The following is an 8955-nucleotide window of genomic DNA, read 5'->3' as shown; positions in this document are numbered from 1 at the left end:
AATTTAAAAATGAAAAAAAAAAAAAAGTAAATACAAAACTATTTCAATTGCAAAACATATTTTATTTCAAAACTTTTATTTCCGGTCTTGTGTGAACACCTCGATGAGTGTGCAGGAAGTAGAGGACATTTTTCAAAGTATGTACAGGAAGTAAAGGAAAGTGGGCCACTGGAAGAAAATGAAAACTAAAATTAAACCTATTTCAATATTCTTGAAAAGAAAGAAAATATACAAAATCCGTAAAAAATATTTTTCTTCACGAACCGTTTTTTCCTCCTCACGATCTGAGGAAGGGTGCGGGTGGTGTGACGTCATCAGGCTGCCTGAGGAAGAAGAGGAGGAGGAAGAGGAGGAAGCTTAGTTGAGTTTCGAGGAGGGTCGCAAGTCTTGTACTGAATGAAGCTGAGCCACACTGGAAAACCAAAGCTACATTTTTTAAGAAAAACAGCAAGAAAACACTTCCTCTTCATCACTTTTTGTTCTTTTTTTTTTTAAAAAAGAGAAGACAAGCTTGTAGAAACATCTACTTTGTGTCTTCAGGTTTCAGGTATGGAAGCATGTTTCATGTTTGTGTTACCCTTACAGTACAATGTGTGTCAAATTCATGTTCATTCATTTATCAACCTGCCTTCAAGTACTCATCTCAAGTTGTAACTAGGTGGTCGTTTTTCAATGCACTTATTTGGCTCCACTTGGACTTTTTTTGTATCATTGCCCCCTAATGCAGTATGACTAGTTTACATACATCTTTCTGTCAGATAGAAACTCACACATTTGGAAACACATGCTGTCATTTCCGTTGTATTAGACAGCAACGTACAATATGTACAGTCGTCATTTCTACAACTCTGTACTTTTTTGTGATAGAGTGATTGGAGCACATACTTGTTTATCACAAAAAAACATTCATGAAGTTAGGTTCTTTTATGAATTTATTATGGGTGTACTGAATATGTGACCAAATCTGCTGGGTCAAAAGTATACATACAGCAATGTTAATATTTGGTTACATGTCCCTTGGCAAGTTTCACTGCAATAAGATGCTTTTGGTAGCCATCCACAAGCTTCTGGCAAGCTTCTGGTTGAATTTTTGACCACTACTCTTGACAAAATTGGTGCAGTTTAGCTAAATGTGTTGTTTTCTGACATGGACTTGTTTCTTCAGCATTGTCCACATGTTAAAGTCAGGACTTTGGGAAGGCCATTCTAAAACCTTAATTCTAGCCTGATTTAGCCATTCCTTTACCACGGGGGTGTCCAAACTTTTTCCACTGAGGGCCGTACACGGAAAAATTAAAGCATGCGGGGGCCATTTTGATATTTTTCATTTTCAAACCATAACAAAATATATAGATTTTTTTTTTTTTTTTTTAACATTTAGGGGTCCTGGGGCCCGTAAAGGGTCTCAGTCATTAAAATGTTAAAAACAAGTCAAATTATTATTGTCTATTATTATATACCGGTATGCCTTTTCTGTCAAAGACAACTTTGTTTTTTATAGTAAAACTGAAATATGCAGTATTTCCCCCACCGCCCAAAACATTCAGAAAGCAATGTTTGATGTGAAGTAATTGGAGCCCTGAAAAGATCAATAATGCATGACACCATTGATTTTATTTTCATTATTATTTTTGATTAATCACAGTGAAAAGATGGCAGCACGGTGGGAGAGGGGTTAGTGCGTCTGCCTCACAATACGAAGGTCCTGAGTAGTCGTGAGTTCAATCCTGGCCTCGGGATCTTTCTGTGTGGAGTTTGCATGTTCTCCCCGTGACTGCGTGTGTTCCCCCCGGGTACTCCGGCTTCCTCCCACCTCCAAAGACATGCACCTGGGGATAGGTTGATTGGCAACACTAAATTGGCCCTAGTGTGTGAATGTGAGTGTGAATGTTGTCTATCTGTGTTGGCCCTGCGATGAGGTGGCGACTTGTCCAGGGTGTACCCCGCCTTCCGCCCGATTGTAGCTGAGATAGGCTCCAGCGCCTCCCGCGACCCCAAAAGGGAATAAGCGGTAGAAAATGGAAGGATGGACAGTGAAAAGATAAATAAAATCCCACTAAATATCTTTGGGATCCAAAAGGTGCCCCACTCATAAAGTGATTTATTATTATTTGTTTTACTTTCAACACTTAAATTACGAGATCAACTTCAGATATATCTGTCGATTTTACGTTTGAACTATTATTTTGTTTGTTTTACGCTCTTTTGTCAAAGAAAACTTGGATGTTTTTATATGGCAACCACACAATATATGCAATATTTTTGCACATAAAACATTTTAATGTGAAATATTTGAAGTAATTGGAGCCTTGAAAATGTCAATAATTCATTATTATTGATTTTTTGTCTTTTTTTTTTTTTTGAGCAATGGCAAAAAAAAGAAAATAAAGATAGACAAAAGAAAAAAACAGCCTGCATGGTAGCTTTGTGTCAACATTGCAACATTTTCCAGTTAGATTTCACCTCATTCCAATTATTTAATGTTTTTTTGATTTTTGCAATGGCATTTCCAGAATGTGTGGCGGGCCGCTAAACAATTAGCTGCGGGCCGCAAATGGCCCCCAGGCCACACTTTAGACACCTTTGCTTTACCACTTTTGACATGTGTTTGGTGTCATTGTCCTGTTGGAACACCCAACTGCACCCAAGACCCAACCTCCAGGCTTATGATTTTAGGTTGTTCTGAAGAATTTGGAGGTAATCCTCCCTTTTCAATGTCCTATTTAAAGCACCAGTTCCATTGGCAGCAAAACAGGCCCAGAGCATAATACTACCACCACCATGCTTGACGATAGGGATGGTGTTCCTGGGATTAAAGGCCTCACCTTTTCTCCTCCAAACATATTGCTGGGTATTGTGGCCAAACAGCTCAATTTTTTTTTCATCTGACATCACATGGACAAAGATAAGACCTTCTGGAGGAAAGTTCTATGGTCAGATGAAACAAAAATTGAGCTGTTTGGCCATAATACCCAGCAATATGTTTGGAGGAGAAAAGGTGAGGCCTTTAATCCCAGGAACACCATCCTACCGTCGTAGCATGGTGGTGTAGCTCTTTAACTTTGTTCTTTATTATGGCTAGCTTGAGAGATGTAAAAAGCATGCAGGGTGCATTTTAATAGTCCATTATGTTTAACCAATTAAGTTTAGTGTCTTATTTTTCAATATCCGTGTGATTAAAGTATGCTGTAAACTCTGAAGGCTTGATGCTGACGTTTACTACTCATTTTAGCTGCAGCGTTTCCTGCCAACCTTGCTCCTGATGGGTCATGGTTAGCGCCATGCATGGCAGCTTCCATCATCATTGTGTGAATGTGACGTATATTGTAAAGCACTTTAGCACACAGCACTTTATCCATGAGCTCTAGTGCAATGCACACTGGTACTTTTTCTTTATCTCCATACTGTAGATTTTATGCCTACATCAAAGTGCAACCTATGTCTATCAAGCTCCATGATCTGATGTTTAAATGTTAGTTGTCTGGTTGTGGTTGTGTCTGTGCTAGTGTTTTTGTTCTGTTGTTTTTGTGTATGTTAAGAAAGCAATGATGCACTGTGCCCAAGACAAATTTCCCCGCGGGGGCAATAAAATTGAACCTTGAACCTTGAACCTTAAAGCGATTTAGGTATTGTGCTGGTGTAGTTAAGCACTATATAAAATACAGACCAATTAACAAACAGGCAGAAGAGCCAACTGGAGAAGGAGACAAGGACGGACTTGCCGGGATTTATCATTTTTTTTCACATTTCTGTGCTTTTAACATGGGTAAGTAAGTTATTATTAAACACCTACCCTTTTATTTTGAAAATTGACCAGATTTATTTTGTTTGTGTCGTACTTCCTGTCCCGTTCTACCCTATTTGTGATAAATTGCTGAGAAGTTTCTGCAGTTTACTCTAGCCTCCGGCAAAAATAGAAGCTCCACGTAAATGACAATTAATGATCCATCCATCCATTTTCTACCACTTGTCTCTTATGGAGTCGCGGGGGGTGCTCTTTCTAATTTCGATATGGGGACTAGTTCAGATAAAGTGCTTTTAACCAATTTTCAGGTGTTTCATGCACCATACGACTTCGGTAAACTATTGGAAGTACAGTCGTAGGTTATATTGACAGCCAAAAAGTCTAACTTTTACTTTTTTTTATGTAGATACGATTATTTTTACCATATGTGAGTCTCTTACGTTACATAAAGCCGTGGTCAATAATAAAGCCATAAAGCCGGTTTCAGGGCAAATCACTCTACGGAGACAGCCCTCGCAAAAATGACTAATGATCTATTGCTAACGATGGATTCTGATGCGTCATCTATGTTGCTGCTTCTTGATCTTAGCGCCGCTTTCGATACCGTCGATCATAATATTTTATTAGAGCGTATCAAAACACGTATTGGTATGTCAGACTTAGCCTTGTCTTGGTTTAACTCTTATCCTACTGACAGGATGCAGTGCGTCTCACATAACAATGTGACCTCGGACTATTATTATTAGCCTTTATTTAACCAGGTAAAATCCCATTGAGATCAAAGATCTCTTTTCCAAGGGAGACCTGGCCAAGAGGGCAGCAGCAAGGTTACATTAAAAACAGTAAACAAATACATAAAACATCACATTTACGACATTAAAACTTGCTCACATAACACATGTGCATACAGACAAGGTAGACTGCAGTCCTTTCACAGAAGCTTTAAACTCATTCAACGTAACAAGGGTTTGAAGTTTAATATTTGATTGTAGGTTATTCCAAGCCTTCGCTGCTGAAAACCTAAATGCTTTCTTGCCCAGTTCAGTTCTTACTTTGGGTACGACAAATTGCAGAACATTCATTGAACGAAGATTGTGACTTCTATGTCAAGGTAACGTGCGGAGTTCCCCAGGGTTCGGTTCTTGGCCCTGCACTCTTTAGTATTTACATGCTGCCGCTGGGTGACATCATACGCAAGTACGGTGTTAGCTTTCACTGTTATGCTGATGACACTCAACTCTACATGCCCCTAAAGCTGACCAACACGCCGGATTGTAGTCAGCTGGAGGCGTGTCTTAATGAAATTAAACAATGGATGTCCGCTAAGAAAACGGAAATGCTGATTATCGGTCCTGCTAGACACCAACATCTATTTAATAATACCACCTTAACATTTGACAACCAAACAATTACACAAGGCGACTCGGTAAAGAATTATCTTCGACCCAACTCTCTCGTTTGAGTCACACATTAAGAGTGTTACTAAAACGGCCTTCTTTCATCTCCGTAATATCGCTAAAATTCGTTCCATCTTATCCACTAGCGACGCTGAGATCATTATTCATGCGTTCGTTACGTCTCGTCTCGATTACTGTAACGTATTATTTTCGGGTCTCCCTATGTCTAGCATTAAAAGATTACAGTTGGTACAAAATGCGGCTGCAAGGCTTTTGACAAAAACAAGAAAGTTTGATCATATTACGCCTATACTGGCTCACCTGCACTGGCTTCCTGTGCACTTAAGATGCGACTTTAAGGTTTTACTGCTTACGTATAAAATACTACACGGTTTAGCTCCAGCCTATCTCGCCGATTGTATTGTACCATATGTCCCGACAAGAAATCTGCGTTCAAAGAACTCCGGCTTATTAGTGATTCCCAGAGCCAAAAAAAAGTCTGCGGGCTATAGAGCGTTTTCTATTCGGGCTCCAGTACTCTGGAATTCCCTCCCGGTAACAGTTAGAGATGCTACCTCAGTAGAAGCATTTAAGTCCCATCTTAAAACTAATTTGTATAATCTAGCCTTTAAATAGACCCCCCTTTTTTTAGACCAGTTGATCTGCCGTTTCTTTTCTTTTCTCCTCTTCTCCCCTGTCCCTTGCGAGGGGGAGTTGCATAGGTCCGGTGGCCATGGATGAAGTGCTGGCTGTCCAGAGTCGGGACCCCGGGTGGACCACTAGCCTGTGCATCGGTTGGGGACATCTCTGCGCTGCTGACCCGTCTCCGCTCGGGATGGTTTCCTGTTGGCCCCGCTGTGGACTGGACTCTCGCTGATGTGTTGGATCCACTGTGGACTGGACTTTCACAATGTTATGTCAGACCCACTCGACATCCATTGCTTTCGGTCTCCCCTAGAGGGGGGGGGGGTTACCCACATATGCGGTCCTCTCCAAGGTTTCTCATAGTCATTCACCGACGTCCCACTGGGGTGAGTTTTTCCTTGCCCGTATGTGGGCTCTGTACTGAGGATGTCGTTGTGGCTTGTACAGCCCTTTGAGACACTTGTGATTTAGGGCTATATAAATAAACATTGATTGATTGATTGATTAATAAAGGACAAAGTTCAAGAGCTACAGTCTAATACTGCATACTGTATAGGTTGTATTCACCTGGCGTCACGTCTGGCTCATTAACTATGCGAGCCTCGAAGAGGGAGGCCAGCGAGCGTTGTTGTCAAAGCGTCCTGGGCGGAATTTTGGTTTTCTCGAAGAAAAAACCCTATATTTGCGTTGTTTTAGGCTGTTGGAACCATTTAAATCGCAAAAAGGATAAAAGTCTCTTCAGAGTTCCTGGAGAGGTAATCAAAAAGGGCCAAAGATGTTAAAATTTTACCAAACGACGACGAGAAAAGTGGCTCTCAAATAGCACCTCAGTCCAAGAGAGCCGAGTCAAAGAATGCACAAGTTTGCAGTGATCACTTCATTAAAGTTTTGTTTGATATACTCTTAACGTTTAGTATTTATCTTTTGATATTATTTGTATTTTATCTTGTTTCGGAGTTCTTAACACACATTTTTGATTTGAGTGTTTCGTAACGCACCGTCCCGGCGAGTCTTAACAAGAAAGAAAGAAAATGTGAGCAAAACCTAAACGAGTTAAGCTTTTACAAAAGGCAGCAATCATAAATTAATCTTTCAGCACATACACAAGGTTGAGATCCATTGTCCTATTTTGATAAAGACGGAGAGAAACACACATACTCGTGACGGCGTGTGCAACATCAAGGTAACAAACATGGCCAAAACGTGAGTTGTGATCACTTCTGTGTCCTTTTTTGCAACCAGCCAAGTCTTCAATGTTGTCACCGATTATCTTTATGAGTGGTAAACATAATGGGAAAAAATGAAAAACAGTGAGTCAAGGCTATCGAGTGCTACTCGCAGTTTGTTTGCAAGGACTCGTCCTCACAAGTTAAATTACGAAATGCGACCTTACCCGAGCATTAATGATGCACAATTTATCTGGGAGAATTTTGATACCAATGTCTGTGACCCAGCCACACGCAAAGTCGTAGGTCTCCGTGTTTTTCCAAGCTTTTATCTGCTTTGTCGTGTAGAATGACGTCTGGAGAACCAGATAGTTAGATATGTCTGGGAACGTGACCGACTGAAAATCCTTGAGATACTTGACAAATCTTTTTTTGATAACATAGAGATAGATTCTATTGCATAGTTATAATTATTTACTCATATCTGCTTTTAGTGGTAAGATATAGGCCTTTTGCATACTCAGATAGTTTGCACTGTTTTCTGCACAGTAGCCATGTTAGTTTGTTGGCCCCCACTTTCTTTTACTTCTGCTCAAAAGCAATGTAACTGAATACAACATATAGGGCTCAAAAGGGCATGTGATTTCGCAATGCATCGTGTGTGCCGGGTAGCCATTTTTTCTGGATGCAGGTTTTGTTTACATGGCTGTACTGTACCCGCGGTAATGTGAGAGAAAGCAACAAACTGGTTTGAAATGGATCGTACGAAATAAAAATATCAAGGGACCGCCCCGATACACTGTACCCTATTCCAAAGGCTCGCTACCTCGAAAAAATAAGTTAAATTGGTGGAATTCAATAGACAAGAGATTTGAGTAAGCTGCCGCTAATGTTGAAGCCTAACTTGTATAAATATTGTACCATGAATTGATTAAAGTGGACCCTGACTTAAACAAGTTCAAAAACTTATTCGGGTGTTACCATTTAGTGGTCAATTGTACGGAATATGTATTGTACTGTGCAATCTACTAATAAAAGTTTCAATCAATCAATCAAAAATAAAGTCAGTTTTTATACCGAATTTCAGAATGAAAAGTCTGTTTAGGCTCATTCAAATTGCGCGTAATCTACAGCTTTCACCTCTTATGTGTTTGAGATGGAGGGAGCTAAATTTCATAAGCAGGGTTCTCTGGAAAAAATAAGTACATTATTACTTTTAAATACGTTGATCACTTTTCTACTTCTCCGAAAATCAAACTCTCATTAATTTTAGTACTTAGCCATGACTAGAAGTAAACAGACAGAATTATTCTTTCCAAAATACTGTACGTTGTTGGTTGCCCATAGCTATCTTGGCTAACGCTAACAGCCTACTAAATGCTGTGGGTGTAACTGCAGTGTTTCCCATAAACTGCCAAGATACCTGTGGCGGTGGGGGCGTGGCTATGGGCGTGGTCACCATGACATCATCGAGTAATTTGCATAATTTACTACAATGATTTGATTTTCTCTAAAAAGGCTCAAAAAATGTATACTTACTAATTAATAGTAACAGTTTTGTTTTAAACGTCCATCCATCCAACCATCCATCCATTTTACAATATAATTACAACACTTTATGTACATATTTATATACAGATTTGAACAATAAGTTATTCACTGAAATATATTTATTAATTGTGGTTCTTACAAAAAATATGTCTTATAAAATATAAAAGCTAAAATGTCTCAAAGCTCTGCCCCTTTAATTAGTGCATACTAAATCATTTAACTTTAGCCTACTACTACAACCATATTATTTACCAGCAACATAAAGTGAAACAGAGGCAGAGGTGTCCTGCCACAGTCAGTAACAAATAAACAGAAAACAGTAGTGGTGGTAGATAGACACAGAGCTTCATCAAACATCTGATCCACTGAACAAAGAGCTCCAAAAATCTTGACCTTTAGACTGCCATCAGTTTTACTCCCTACACTTAACCATGTGTTTCCTACTGCCTGC

The 8955-nt window shown here is 39.6% G+C and overlaps 1 protein-coding gene across 2 annotated transcripts in view; it reads left to right on the top strand.

Annotated features, from left to right (window-relative positions):
• The first annotated feature begins 330 nt into the window (after window positions 1-330).
• Window positions 331-8955, top strand: part of LOC133632808 (LHFPL tetraspan subfamily member 2a protein-like) — a 67321-nt gene continuing 58696 nt past the window's right edge. For both annotated transcript variants that reach the window (XM_062025509.1, XM_062025508.1), the window contains exon 1: window positions 331-547. The gene's annotated coding sequence lies outside the window, so the exon portion shown is untranslated. The remainder of the gene's footprint in view (window positions 548-8955) is intronic.

The sequence above is a fragment of the Entelurus aequoreus genome, linkage group LG17, assembly GCF_033978785.1.
Source record: "Entelurus aequoreus isolate RoL-2023_Sb linkage group LG17, RoL_Eaeq_v1.1, whole genome shotgun sequence".
NCBI classification, from domain to species: domain Eukaryota; kingdom Metazoa; phylum Chordata; class Actinopteri; order Syngnathiformes; family Syngnathidae; genus Entelurus; species Entelurus aequoreus.
Note: the sequence above shows the minus strand (reverse complement) of the source record. Positions and strands in the feature narration are given on the sequence as shown.